At 51.4% G+C, this 14,992-nt stretch overlaps 1 pseudogene; it reads right to left on the bottom strand.

Annotated features, from left to right (window-relative positions):
• Positions 1 to 1,741: 1,741 nt before the first annotated feature.
• Positions 1,742 to 14,194, bottom strand: LOC147112605 (histone H2A-like; annotated as a pseudogene).
• Between the last annotated feature and the right edge of the window lie 798 nt (positions 14,195 to 14,992).

The raw sequence follows: 14,992 nt of genomic DNA, 5'->3' as shown, positions 1-14,992 counted from the left end.
CCAACTTTCCTCCCCCATTGTACCCGTGTTTGAAAAGACCCAACTTGAAAGTAGTTGAAGCAGGCTGAATTTCTGGATTCAGGTCGTTTACACGGGCTGGTTGTGCACCCGATAGGATTACCACCTGTGAATGGGTGGTTGTCCAGATCAAGGGAGGAAATTGAGCCCTGCTCTCAGTTTGAAAGGACTGCACTGGCGCAAACTCCTGTAAGATTCTGGCTGCTGTCGCTCATTTAGGAGACCCCGCTGTTTTCATAAATCATAAGGGCTTTCACTGATTTAATGTCTAACTGATGTGTGATGAGCAGCAGTGCTTAATGCAGGTCTGTGCTCACTAGACTGGCAACTGTCATGAGGACTTAATATTGTACCAGTCCTCCATTCTCTGCTCTTTGAGCCTGCAGAGCAAGTCAGAGGCTGGCTGCTTAGGAACAAGAGCTATCCCCTACACATGTAACAGGAACACACACTCTGGACTCTGATGCCTGGCCAGGTCTAGTGGCGTGCTGCAATACAGCCCACAGAGTGTCTCATATCATAGTGGTTTACGGTATGTTGCATAGCTTTACATTGCAACGAGAACAACACATGGAACTGCCAGTGGAGGGAGGCCTTCACCAGAGGAAGACAATACTGGTGACAGCAGCTCTTGGTTAGAGCTCTTTGGCGGAACATTCCCTGCTCCCATACATTAATCGTCTTGTCCAGCATTTCTCCCAGTTCTTCCACTGTCCAATGAACTGCATCTACCCAAAGACCAACATTGGTACGAATGGCAACTAACATCGAAAGGTCTCCAGAGACACCCAGAATGCTCGATGCGCACAAAGATTTCATTTGAAGGGCTGAAGAGTGAGAATGGGTTAAAGCAGTTGGTCTCGAACTTTTTTGTTTAAAGGACCCTGTTTCAAATGGATTAGTAATCACAAGTATGCATGTATAAAATGAGAGTGATTTTAAAGCATTAATTTTTTTAAATTGCAAATGCATTGGCTATTCAGTGTATTCAAGTGCTGCCCAGATTATTATGTTAGATTTGCTCCTTGGTCAGCCCATGACCGTGGACAGACAGATCTAATGTAATGAATGTGTGACTTATGGGGCCTGTTCCTTTTGGCCGTATCCCGGCACTGCTGCAGCCGGCTGGTAGTCGGGACGGGATCTTTGTTTACAGATGGTCGGTTCCTCTCCGAACAGCTGGCCCTGCGCTTTTCCACTTCCGAGGCCTGTTGCTGGCGGTGGCATTGCGGCCGCTGCTGGCCCGCAGTCCTTCTCACCCCCTCCTTCTCTTTATTTTGAAGAAACAAATAATCTTCAATAATATTTTTGATTGCAAAGTCAAACCTGCTGTTCACACCAGTTAAATTTGACAAACTATCTCGTTGGATCATTTTTCTTTTAGTTACTGTTGGTTCACATTTACATTTTCAATTTCAAGCAGATTTTACATTGAAAACAATGTACATCCACCCAGTAAATTAATTCATTTTCTCAGTACATTTTTTTCTGCATTAAAGTAAAAGAAGTAAAAAGTCGGGGGCAAAAAAAGAATATAAATCTCTGGCAGATCCCAGTCTCCATGAACGAGATACAAGGTTTAAGGTAAATCTCCCAGAGTTTCTTCAAATTAAATTCTCTGAGTCTGTGAGACAATTGGGATGAAACTCTTTGGAAAGAGAATGTGGGTGGTTCTTAAAAGAGTCTTTGTGGTTTGTTGTGAGTTGATTTCTTTCATGGCTATTCAGGCGTAAACCTTGCTCGGGTGGCCTGTTTTCTTCGGCAGCAGAACAGCCTGGGTGTTGGGTAGGACTGTAAGATTCGCGAAATTTTCATAATTAATCACGCAAGAAGTTAGGGTTAATAAAACAGCTTTATTGACCAAAAGAAGCTTGTACAGAGAAACCTTTGATAAAAGGGCACACAAAATGGCCGCCAGACCTCGTGACCAGCTTCTGGGACCATTTGAATTTCTGTTACTGCAAGCCAGACAGGCTTGTGGATTAAGGACATTAAAGCCCGCGAAAACCAGTTTCGGGAAACCGAAACTCATGGAACTGAGTATACATATTGATTAGATTATAAGTACAGGACAGCTTTGGGTAGCAGGATGAGGCCCATCAAGAAATGGGCGGACAATTGAATGAATACTTTAACCCATTTACTGTACAAAGAGAAGCCGTTTAACAGCCATCAAGGGCAATCTCCAGACTGATCAATATACAAGCCGAGTTACGGTGACAAAGCAAAGACATTATCGGCCCAGGAAGGCCAGTTAAGCTATCACCGACTCCCGTTATGAAGACAAAACACCCCTACAGAGAGTTCAGCCCGCCAAAATTATTACAAAGACAGGACTATGATTTGGCGGGAGATAAGAATGTTCCAAAAAGGTATAACTGTGGATTGAAAAAGTCCATCAGTAGCTTGACTTGAGCTTCACTTTGGATTCACTTTTTGGATGCTTCAGAAACGCTTCAGGACGGACTCTTCAGTTAGACAGCACTTCGGTTGCAGAACGTGTTCGATGTTCGGGCAGGCAAGGCCCGGCCACGACGGGAAGACGACGAGGGTGGCCCGGGTACTTTTGTCGGGAGATCATCGACGACCCAGGCCGAAGAAGAAGACACCCTCAGAAGGACAATTATCATGACCGTATAAGAGGACACTCAGGGCCCGGCACTCAGTGTCTCAACATCACATCGGCAATGGATTCACCCATGTGCATCCAGTTCTTAAAGTCACGGCGGTAACGGATTCATCCATGGCGAGCGCTCACCAAGGCTGTATCGGCTGCCTCATCGCAGGAGAACCAAGAGGAAAACAAGTTGCGCCAGAACTTTCCAAACCCACGTGACGACGGAAGCTGTGTCGAAAGACTGCAAACCCCTTTTTTGCAATTCTTAAAGTGGTGAGCATGATCCCGAGTTCCTCAAATTGAAACATAGTTAGGTCTAGGGGAGGGGGTTAAGGGTAGTTGTAATGTGTTACCCCTTTTACGATGTGCCGTGTGTTCCCCATTTACCTAGAGTTAAGCTTATAGATGTGTGCATGCTTGTAGTTGCTTTAATCTGTGCATATGACATGTATTTTATAATGCTGCAAACTGTTCAATAAAGGCATCCATTTCGTGCTATTTGACCTGGTCTATTGAGTTTTTCTGCACTACAGCTCCCTGCATCTAAGTCCAAGGTCGAGAACCGTAGGGGCGAGTGGGTCGAACCACTCACGGGTAATTATTGCAAGAAGCCTGGCAGGAGACCAGAGCAAGCAAGAGAAACCCCCTACAGAGATGGCGACCGCGGCAGGACCTTGGCAGCAGGAATGTAGTGTTTTAGATCAAGGTCTGAATAAACGAAATGTAATGGATGAGAGAATAGCGGATTATGTTTTTGGGAAGGTAAACCTCACAAAACAGTGGATATCTGACCTATTAAGAGATAGGCGCCCGCTAGACGCAGCCATCAAGTGGACAGAAAGCAAAGAGCACAAAAGATCTGTAGAGAAAGCGGTCTGGCTGATGTGCTACAAGAAGCAAGTCCAGCTTTTGGACCAAGTCGTTGTAGCACAGATGGCCCAGATCAAGGGGTTACTAGCAGAAGTAGAGGAAAAGGTTGCGGGAGGAAAGAAACTGATTGCATCGCTCAATGCGCTGAATCAGGAACGCCAATCCGTAACCCATCGCCATGAGACCAAGATAGATTACTTGGAGTGTCAGGTCATTGAGGCCAAGGCCAGTGAAGGTAGAATAAGGGACAGGTGTTTCCGCCTAGCTCAGCAGGTAGAGGCACAGGAGGAAAGTATTCTGTGAGCTAGGGCAGCTTACAAGATGGCCATCGAGGATAGGTCTGAGAACGCCGACCATAGCGCTTGCCAAAGGGAACTAGAAGACCTGAGAACGGCCCTAGCAAAGGTAAACGGCTTGGTGTGTCTCATAAACCCACCAGTGAGCCAGATACTGTTAGCCAAGGAATCCAAAAGACCGATTCCGCAAGAGGCAGTTGTGGTACCAACCACCATGCCATCGGCACCTCCCAGCTATAGTGAGTCTTGGGATGAGGGGAAAGAAATGGTGAAGTTAGTCGAAGAGATTCCGGAGGTAGAGCAACCCCAGGTAGTAGAGTCGAAGCCGGTACCGCTGTGTCCCGTTCGACACCGGAGGCTCGGTCCGGGCAACGACGATGGCGAGGACGGACCCCTCGTCAATCAGATCATAATGCCCCACAGTGCACAACAGCTAAGGGCAATGATAAGCCACATCCCAAAACTCACCGAGTCAGGAGGTCCCTTCGTCCATTTTAGGGACGTGGAGCAGACCGCAGCAGTAAATGACTGCGACGGGAGAGAACAGTGCAAAATGCTGCTGTTCTCCCTGGACAGCTCAGTACTCCAGTGTCTCTCTGATGAGAGCAAGAGAGGACACGGGGTGTATGAGGATTTACGGGACGAGGTCCTGCAGGTTATGGGGGAAGATGACGGAAATCCGTTCCTCCAATTGGGTAGGACGGTACAGCTTGAGGGAGAGCCCCCACGGGTTTTCGCCGGAAGGTTGTGGTCAGTGTATCGGCGCAGCTGCCCGGGCGGGCCGGCCCGGAACGGGCTGGACGATGGCCAAAGGGCTCATTGGCTCCGGTGCCTGGTCACCAATTGCTTGCCCCAGGTGAGGGAGCAGGCCAAAACATGGTTTGACCCCAATAACCCCCACTCCACGGAAGAGTTAGTACTTGATCAGCTCACGATAGGTTACAGGAACAGCAGGAGTAAGGAAGTGCCTCCCCCGAAGGGAAAGGTGCATGAGTTGAGGCCTGCAGCTCCTGTTAAAAAGGAATGGCATTAGGAGGGGAATCGCCCTCCCCAAGCCAAGAGTAGTTGTTACGGGTGTGGGAAGGAAGGTCACTGGCGCCGGGACTGTAAAAATCCTTGGAAGGATTCAAAGGGAAAAGCTCCCTCAGCCCCAGCCCAAACGCCCATCCGGGAGAAAGGAGCCGATGTGTCGATCCATCCCGATGCGATCGAGTCAGTTTTAGAGGCAATGCGGTCTCTAATGACCTCGCAGGGGAAGGTGGCAGTCGCCAACGGCCCTGTTGCTCCCCCAGCCCAAACCGCAGCGCCCAAATGACTAAAGCCAGCGCAGCCCGTCTACCTGTGTCCGCTCCGGTATGACGCGTGGAGAAGACCCCTTGTGGAGATGGAGGTAGAGAAGGAAAAGGGTAGTTACCTATTGGATACGGGGGCATCATGTACCGTGATCCACACGGCTAAACCTTTTGCCTCACCTCTGTCTACCCAGGCTCCATTCTCAGTAGCGGGTTTCACAGGCAAAGAACAGGCTGGCGCGTACTCCATCCCGCTCTCCATTCATTTGGGAGCACTCCAAACCACATGGATGTGTATCCTGCTGAAGTGGAGCGAGGGGGGTGGAAAAGGCATCCTCGGGTCTGATTTCTTGGCGGAACACGGGATCCTCGTGGACCTTAGATATCACTGTCTCTGGGGAGCCGAGAACGGGTTAGGCAAGGTAGTCGTGATCCCAGGGAAGGGAGAATAAGGGGCCCTGTGCACCATGAAGCCGTCAGGAGGTTACGACCTCGAGCTTATGGTCGCGGACGTCCCAATGGACTTGCAAGCGTGTGTGTCGGACAATCTGACTGCGTTTGCCACCCACAAGCACGACTGTGGGAAGGTCACCGGGTTTGAGGTCAGCGTAGACGGGGACCCCATGATCCGACCCCAAAAGCAGTATAACTTCCCCAAGGAAGCAGAACCCAATATGGAGATAGCAATATCTTCATTAGTGCAGCAGGGCGTGTTGAGGCCGATAGCCACTCACGTGAACTCCCCATTATGGCCGGTAAAGAAGCCGGACAATTCATGGAGGGCCACGGTGGACTACAAAGTCCTCAACAGTAACATCCCAGCCTGCGCACCCACGGTAGCAGCAGTTGCCGACCTAATAGGGAGTATTCCAGCATCCGCGACCACGTTCACGGTGCTGGATATCTCGAACGGTTTTTGGTCCATTCCGTTGTGACGGGAGGATTAGTACAAGTTTGCCTTTGCTTTTAAAGGGCAACAGTACACTTGGAACTGCTTGCCACAGGGTTTTCACAACAGCCCCAGCATTTTCCATCAGTGCATGGCAGGAAGCTTAAAGGAATTTAGCCAGCCCAATCAGATAGTGCAGTATGTGGACGACTTGCTCCTGTTCACCGATTCAAGGGAGGAGCACGGCCCACTTTAGCCGAATTATTGGAGCTACTGGAAAGGAAGGGTTTTAAAGTAAACCCAAAGAAAGCACGGATCGGCCAGCAGGAGGTGAAATTCCTGGGTCTGACCATCCGCGCTGGGGAAAGAGCCATAGATAAGGCTAGGCGGGAATCGGTTCAAGATTTGCCGATTCCTAAAACAGTAACGGGTGTGAGGTCCTTTTTGGGACTGACCGGGTACTGCAGAGACTTCATCGAGGACTATGCAGCCACAGCAGCCCCGCTACTCCGACTCTTACACAAGGGAGTCGAGTGGTCTTGGGACGAGGGTTGTCAGGCAGCATTTGAGAAGTTGAAAAGGGACCTGCAGACCGCGCCAGCCCTAGGGGCCATAGATGGGGGAGAGGAGTTTTTCCTGGAAGTAGCCGCCAGTGGAGACAGCCTGAGTGCCGTGCTGCTCCAGGAGCGACACAGCAAGCTGAGGCCGGTGGTCTACTCCTCCAGGGTGCTTACGGATGTGGAGAGGAGTTTTTCCAATTGCGAACGGCATCTCCTGGCCACGCATTGGGCTGTGAACAGATCAGCGATCTTCACAGGAACCTCTCCCATCACTCTCCTCACCCACCACACACCCACAAAGATGCTTCTGGATGGAAGGATTAAGGATGGGACCGTAAGCAGCGCTCGGATTGCGCGCTGGACCCTCCTCCTTTCCCAGATGGATCTCAAAGTTAAAAGTCTTTGCGAGCCGAAGCTCGCGGCCAACCTGGTATACCCCGGAACAGCCCATCGGTGTTCCGTCGAAGGGGTATGGGAGGTCAACATAGGTTTACGGGCCGGGATACACTCTACAGGCCGCGAGATCTATGTAGACGGTTCCAGCACGGTATCCGCTGGCGAACGACTCACAGGGTGTGGAGTTTATGACCCCGCGGCAAACATTGCCCTGGCGATTAGGCTCCCCAGCACTATGAGCGCACAGCAGGCTGAACTGTCCGCGGTGGCGTACGTGGTTACCCACCCCGAGATCTTCCCCACCCCATACACGATCTGCTCAGACAGCATGTTCACATGCAATTCGTGTACGGAATGCCTGGCCATTTGGTCTCATCGCGGATACACCTCCGCGGACGGGCGACCTTTAACAGTTAAGCCCTTGCTGGAAAAGATCCTGGCAGCAGTGGGGGAGGAAGGGGAGGTGTTCATCCACAAGGTGAAGGCTCATTCCACCACAGAACCCCGCAGTCAGGGTAACCAGCAGGCGGATGCGCTAGCCAGGGAGGGTGCCCACAATGGCATTTTCTGGGACCCCTATGGACCCGTGGCAGCGATCCGAGGCAGGGAGGGGACTCCAGGGAATACAGGGGTGACACCGCCCCTAGACCTAAAGACTGTCCAAACCCGGGATCCCGCCCTGAAAACAGTCCTCAATGCTATCACTGAGGGCAAGCAGGTAGAGGGTCCGTACAGTACGGCAGCCCTCTCAGTCAAGGAAGGCATATTGTTCCGAGAGGAACAGTGGGTTGTGCCGCAGCAGCACCAGAGGGAATTCCTTCAACTGGCCCATGAGGGTCCAGGGGCAGGACACCCCAGGCCTGAGGTTACTGGCAACGGGTAGAGCAGACGGGATGGTGGCCGGGACTTTGAGACGATGTCCGCGAGTTCTGTGCAAGCTGTCTCGTGTGCGCTGCAAACAACCCAGACCCCCAGAAAAGGAAGGTGCCCATGGGGCACATCAGGAGGGTAGAGGGACCATGGCAGTCGATCCAGGTCGACTACATAGGGCCCCTGCCCACCGCCCAGGGAGGCTATAAGTACTGCCTTGTCCTGGTGGATGTGTTTACCAAGTGGGTAGAAGTCTTCCCGTGTAGAACAGCTACGGTGCTGGGTACTGCCAAGATCTTGATCCGGGAAGTGTTCTCACGGTGGGGGCTCTCCCGGTTTGTGGAGTCCGACCGTGGGAGTCATTTCACCGGCCAAGTGATGCAGAACACCTTCATGCTCTTGGGCATTGAAGGGAAGTGTCACGTAGCGCACAATCCCCAGTCGTCCGGGATTGTTGAACGCATGAACCGGACCCTCAAGGAAAAGCTGAGGAAAGAGGCAATGGGCTCGCCCAAGAAATGGACAGAGATCCTGCCTCTAGTCCTCATGGGGATCCGGGCCAGCCAGTCCAAAAGTACGGGGTACTCCCCGCACGAGTTAATGACTGGGAGGATCATGCGAACACCCACCCATGTACTAGTCCCGGTGCTCACTGAGGGCCAGCTCCAAGAGGTGAATTGGGACAAGTTCGTCCAAACCCTTTTGGAGCGCCTGAAACAGGTTTATGAGCAAGCGGCTGGGAACATGGGGAAACAGCATCAGGGCAATCGACTGTTGCTGGAACCCCGTAAGAAGCAAGAGTGGGAAGTCGGAAACCAGGTCATGGTTAGGAACTATGCCCGAGTAGGGAGTCTAGAGCCACTGTACATGGGGCCCTACAGCATTGTAGACAAGGCCAGCCCCATGGTCTACGCAGTGAAGATGCCCCGACGTACTAAATGGTTTCACATTAACCAGTGTAAACTGTTTAAGCCGGGTGCACAAGGGCCAACAACCGGGGCCAGGTCTGAGGACAGAAATCCTCAGCCTGAGACAGGGTCACAGATCACATAGGCTGGAACTGTAGCCTGCGTGAGGGGAGGAGTCATCCCAATGGAGTGGGAGGTCTCCCCGTTGATCTGGGATTCGGACGAGGAAGAGCCCGAACGGCTCGACCCCGCCCCGGACCCGATCACGGAGGAGGAGGAGGAGTCGGAGGCCGAAGGTCCCGACCCCGACTCGAGCTTAGGGGAGGTAGGGATTGGAGGCGGAGACTCACCGCCTGTGGGGACAGGCGGAGTGGAGTCGGATGCCACAGATCCCGGCCCCGGGGGGGCGGAGCCTGAGGGAGGGGAGCCGGAGCCGGCAGCTGTGGTGGGACCGCAGGCTGCGATGGTGAAGGTCCCGATCCCCGGTCCGTTAGCCCTGGGGGCCTCGCCCAAGGCGCTCCTTCGTAGGTCGACCCGAACGCCTCAGCCTGTAAAGTCTTGGCCCGAGTCACCCACTCCCAGTAGACGCCGACCTCAGAAAGCCCAGGAAAGACACGATTCCCGTTCAGCAGCAGCGACAGGCTGCGGGGCATCAAAGCCGAAGGTCAGTGCAGCCCCGCCACAGGGGGCGGAACACTGCAGCCCTCACAGGAATTAGGTAGGCCGCCCGAAGGAGGGCGGCGCTGTACATAAGTTTAGGTAATGATAAGTTAAGTTAAGTAATTTTAATGTTAGTTTAAGACATGTAAGTTTAAGATGATGGGGATGTTGTAAAAGGTAGTTTTCGGAGTCTGCCCAGTATGTGTGTTTGTTTGGAAGCGGGGTCAGGGGACCCGAGCATCCGTTTAATTAGGCCAGCACCTATTGGGAGCCTGGCTACATCATCTTATCGGTTACAGAAACCAGGGATACAATGGAGAGGATTCTCGTGGTGCTCGCGGCGATCGGGTGCGGGTTGGCCTACCGAGGCCGCACCAAGGACGTCATCGTGTTCGGATGCTCCGGGGACACAGCCCCCATCGCGACGGATGGGACGGGGAAGCGAGAGGTTGAGGAAACCGCCACCTACTTCCACCAAGGGAGATGGCCAGGATGGCTGGGGTCCAATTCTACTGAATACTCCAGCAAATCCGGGTTTGCCTACCAAGAGACTTTGTTACTGTGCCCTCGGGTGAGGATCATTGCACCCAGAGTCAGCGTTACCGTGGGAAAGAGGATCTGTTTGGTGTGTAATGGGAACGTACCGTTAAGTAGATGGTGGTGGCTCCGAAAGCTGGGAAAGAATATGAAGAACTCTACAATCGAGTGGGAGCGACTGGGTAACAATACCCATCGGACAATTACAGGGACTCACGGACAATTACGTGTGTGTTGGGACAAATGGTGGGAACCAGATGAAGGGATATATGTCTGCATGTGGGGTTCGAAGCGCGTTTGCCCCAAGGGCATATCCATCTTTTTCCAGAGGCAGTGGCAAGATGAAGGGAAAGGGATGAGGTGGGACGTCAGCACCCGGGCGTGCGGAGCCCCATTCTCCCCGATTCCGGTAAACGCCACTGAACTCATCACCCACCCACGCAAGCCCCTGCCCACGATTCCGGTAGCACTAGCCCAGAGGGAAGGGTGCCCCACCACCACAAAGGGACCCGGGAACAGTTTAGTGTTGGTACCCACCGGTCAGATGCTGTACCAAGGGGTACACTACGCGGTGGCCTCAGTGATTTTAAACCTCACTGAGGTACGATTGCCGGAGTGGTGTCCCAAGGAAATGGAGCAATTGTACCAGGTTCTGTTAACCAGGATGTTCAGACAATTTTATGAATTTGACTTTGCCGACATCGACAAAGCCAAATTGTACACCACACCACAGGACGTTTTGGATCGGGTAGGGAGGCAAAGAAGGGGTACTGTAAATGACATTTTCACTGCTTTTAGTACCGGGACATCTGTTGTCAACGCTCTAGACAACATGGAGCTGCAGACACAGGTTAATGGTCTAAAGGCCCAGTTAAAGAACATACTGACAAACGAAAACAAGGTAGTGGGCTCTGAGCTACATGAGGACCAGGCCATGACATTACACTTAAAGGAGATAATCGCTGAGCTGGAGAAGCATGCTAGAACGGTAAATGCACTCATTAGAGAGGATCGGAATGCATCCGATCAGGCAGCACAGAACGAGGCTTGTGTGCTATACGGGGCGTGGTTACTGGGCGAGGGCCGCAGTAATCTGGAGGATTTAAAACAAGGTTTGGTCCCGTCCTGGATCAGCAATAAGCACTTGCAAGCGCTCCACCCTTTCGAGAACGCATTAAGTCCGTGCCAGCTCAGACTAGCTGCAGAGGCGTACCCAGTCCCAGTGGACTGTGGACGCTCGAATCACACTACCATGGGAATAGTGGTGAGGATGCCGGTGTTGGGTCCCACAGCAAAACCCGCTCCGGTATACAGGGTGGAGAACATTGGAGTCATTCAGGGGGGTGCGCACATTCGTTACGCAGTGGTCCCACCTTATGTCATCAGATGGGAGTGTACGATGACAGGCACCGACCTCTCGGGGTGTCGAAGCCGGGGAGCACACATCATCCTGTGTCCCCAGCACTTGAATGCCTTTTTAAAACCACAGTGCAGGTTCAGAGCCGCTAGCGCGAAGCCGGTAAATTGCACCATGGAGGCAATGGCAAAAGACCATGTGCCCCTGCAGGTGGCATATATCGGAGGTGGGACATACTGTGTCACAACTGCAGCGCCTCACTACCAACACGGACAGCACGGGTGGTGTCCGGTCAGTGACAGCAGTTTCTGTTTCAAACCCAGGGCTGAAGTTCAAGTGGCACAACAGCGAATTGTCCCCATTCCTGTACCTTCCACCGTTCACCTCACTGTAAGAGAGAATTTCACTGATTTGCAGCGATTCGTCGTGCATTTTAGTTATGTCATTCCCCCTCTCCCCGAACATCTCACCAAGATTTTAAAAGCCGTAATAGTTTCACAGAAGCATTTTTACACACTAGAGCAGAAGACATTGGAGATAGGGAAAGACATATTAGACATAGTCACCCCACCATGGTGGGACCTGTTCACTAATATAGAGATCCCGCCCTGGATTAGAATAGCATCCCACATCCTAGTAGTGTGTCAGGTTTTGATTGTAATATATTTACTGTTCGTGCATTGCAAGAGAGGCAAACGCCTCCAGAGGCACGAGAACACAGGAGAATGGAGAGAACGCTATGTACGAGTGGGTGAAGAGACCCCCACTTAGGCTGCTATGTATTAAAGGATAAAACATCCCTCCACTCTTGGCTTTGGTTACTATATGATTTAAGTGTATGAATACTGTTGTGTTATAACCGGTGATCGAGTTTTATATTTTTTTTTGTTTAACAAAATGTGTACGTAGAAGTGTAAAGGGTATCGGCCCCTTTCACATCTGAAAGAATAATGTATTATAGTTTAAGGTAGTACGGCCTATGATTGTCCAACTGTACACAATGTAATTTTTCTGAAGTGGGAACTGCACGTGTCGTGGGGGTTATAGATAGTTAATTACTAGGAATGTTTGGATGTGGAGAATCAGAAAAAATTTGCTCACCAAGGGTTATTGATACTTTAAGCAAGCTATCAGTATCACAGGAGGGATTGTAAGATTCGTGAAATTTTCATAATTAATCACGCAAGAAGTTAGGGTTAATAAAACAGCTTTATTGACCAAAAGAAGCTTGTACAGAGAAACCTTTGATAAAAGGGCACACAAAATGGCCGCCAGACCTCGTGACCAGCTTCTGGGACCATTTGAATTTCTGTTACTGCAAGCCAGACAGGCTTGTGGATTAAGGACATTAAAGCCCGCGAAAACCAGTTTCGGGAAACCGAAACTCATGGAACTGAGTATCCATATTGATTAGATTATAAGTACAGGACAGATTTGGGTAGCAGGGTGAGGCCCATCAAGAAATGGGCGGACAATTGAATGAACACTTTAACCCATTTACTGTACAAAGAGAAGCCGTTTAACAGCCATCAAGGGCAATCTCCAGACCGATCAATATACAAGCCGAGTTACGGTGAAAAAGCAAAGACATTATCGGCCCAGGAAGGCCAGTTAAGCTATCACCAACTCCCGTTATGAAGACAAAACACCCCTGCAGAGAGTTCTGCCTGCCAAAATTATTACAAAGACAGGACTATGATTTGGCGGGAGATAAGAATGTTCCAAAAAGGTATAACTGTGGATTGAAAAAGTCCATCAGTAGCTTGACTTGAGCTTCACTTCGGATTCACTTTTTGGACGCTTCAGAAACGCTTCAGGACGGACTCTTCAGTTAGACAGCACTTCGATTGCGGAACGTGTTCGGTGTTCGGGCAGGCAAGGCCCGGCCACGACGGGAAGACGACGAGGGTGGCCCGGGTACTTTTGTCAGGAGATCATCGACGACCCAGGCCGAAGAAGAAGACACCCTCAGAAGGACAATTATCATGACCGTATAAGAGGACACTCAGGGCCCGGCACTCCAGTGTCTCAACATCACATCGGCAATGGATTCACCCATGTGCATCCAGTTCTTAAAGTCACGGCGGTAACGGATTCATCCGTGGCGAGCGCTCACCAAGGTTGTATCGGCTGCCTCATCGCAGGAGAACCAAGAGGAAAACAAGCTGCGCCAGAACTTTCCAAACCCACGTGACGACGGAAGCTGTGTCGAAAGACTACAAACCCCTTTTCGCAATTCTTAAAGTGGTGAGCATGATCCCGAGTTCCTCAAATCGAAACTTAGTTAGGTCTAGGGGAGGGGGTTAAGGGTAGTTGTAATGTGTTCCCCATTTCCCTAGAGTTAAGTTTATAGATGTGTGCATGCTTGTAGTTGCTTTAATCTGTGCATATGACATGTATTTTATAATGCTGCAAACTGTTCAATAAAGGCATCCATTTCGTGCTATTCGACCTGGTCTATTGAGTTTTTCTGCACTACAGCTCCCTGCATCTAAGTCCAAGGTCGAGAACCGTAGGGGCGAGTGGGTCGAACCACTCACGGGTAATTATTGCAAGAAGCCTGGCAGGAGACCAGAGCAAGCAAGAGAAACCCCCTACAGGACCACGCCCTGGGCTATGGTGACCCCTCCCAGCAACTGGTTCAGCTCTTCAGCGTGGCGGATGGCAAGCTGCAGGTGGCGGGGGATGATCCTGGTCGTCTTCTTGTCACATGTCGCGTTGCCCACCAGCTCCAGGATCTCAGCAATCAGGTACTCGAGGACAGCGGCCAGGTAGACCGGGGCTCCAGCCCCAACACGTTTGGCTTAGTGACCCTTGCGCAGTAGTCGGTGGATGTAGCCACCCAGGAACTGGAGACTGGCTCTGGATGAACGGGCCTTGGCTTTGGCGCACCCCTTCCCTCTGGTTTTACCACGACTAGACATCTTATAACTTTCTGCAGCGCACAGCCGCCGTCATGGTAACCATTCACCGCTCCGTTCAGCAGCACCCGGCCACTCAGCACCAGTTCGCTTTCCTTCACCGGTTGGGTTTTTTTTTCTGCAGACCCCATGGAAAGTCTCTATGGACCCCAGGGGTCTGCGGACCCCAGTTTGAGAATCACTGGGTTAGAGTGTGCATGTCAAAGGGTTGTGAGGATGTGTGAGGCCGCTTTGCACAGTGCACGTGCTGAGAGGCAGAAGCAGCACTGTGTGGAGAAGAGCAGGAAGTAGTTGTGAGCACAGCAGCAGGTCCTGAGTGTGCAAGTACAAGCAGAAGGCGGTGCAGTGAAGTGGTGTTCTGTTTTGATTGGAGGAAAGGAGGGAAAGATTGCTCGAGCTGGGGCTAAGGTACAGTGGTGCCGGTCTGTGCAGAGAACAAGAGAGATGTGAAGGGGAGTCTTACTGCAGCAATTCTGGTGAGGGTACATTTTTTCCTGCATTGCTGCCAGGCTCTGGGAACAATGCTTATGGCATTTACTTGCTCAGACACTTCTTTCCACTGGTGCTGTGCAATTTGTCTAGACACTCGACACCCATCACAGGGGACGAGAACCTCCTTTCTCTGCTCACTTGCTCAATTAGCATCTCCATGGCACCAACTGCAATCATCTTCTCAGTAGGCTGTGGAAAAAGAGTTCACTTGTCCACCATACAAAAGGCGCACCTCCCCTATAAGAGGTGCAGGCTACTTTTAAATAGCAGCAGCCTCGCCGAACTTCCCATCTTCTGAATGGGCAAGCT

Source organism: Somniosus microcephalus, chromosome 9 (assembly GCF_052327205.1).
Source record: "Somniosus microcephalus isolate GS21.2 chromosome 9, FLI_Smic_1.0, whole genome shotgun sequence".
Taxonomy (NCBI): domain Eukaryota; kingdom Metazoa; phylum Chordata; class Chondrichthyes; order Squaliformes; family Somniosidae; genus Somniosus; species Somniosus microcephalus.
This window is presented reverse-complemented; position numbering and strand designations above follow the sequence as displayed.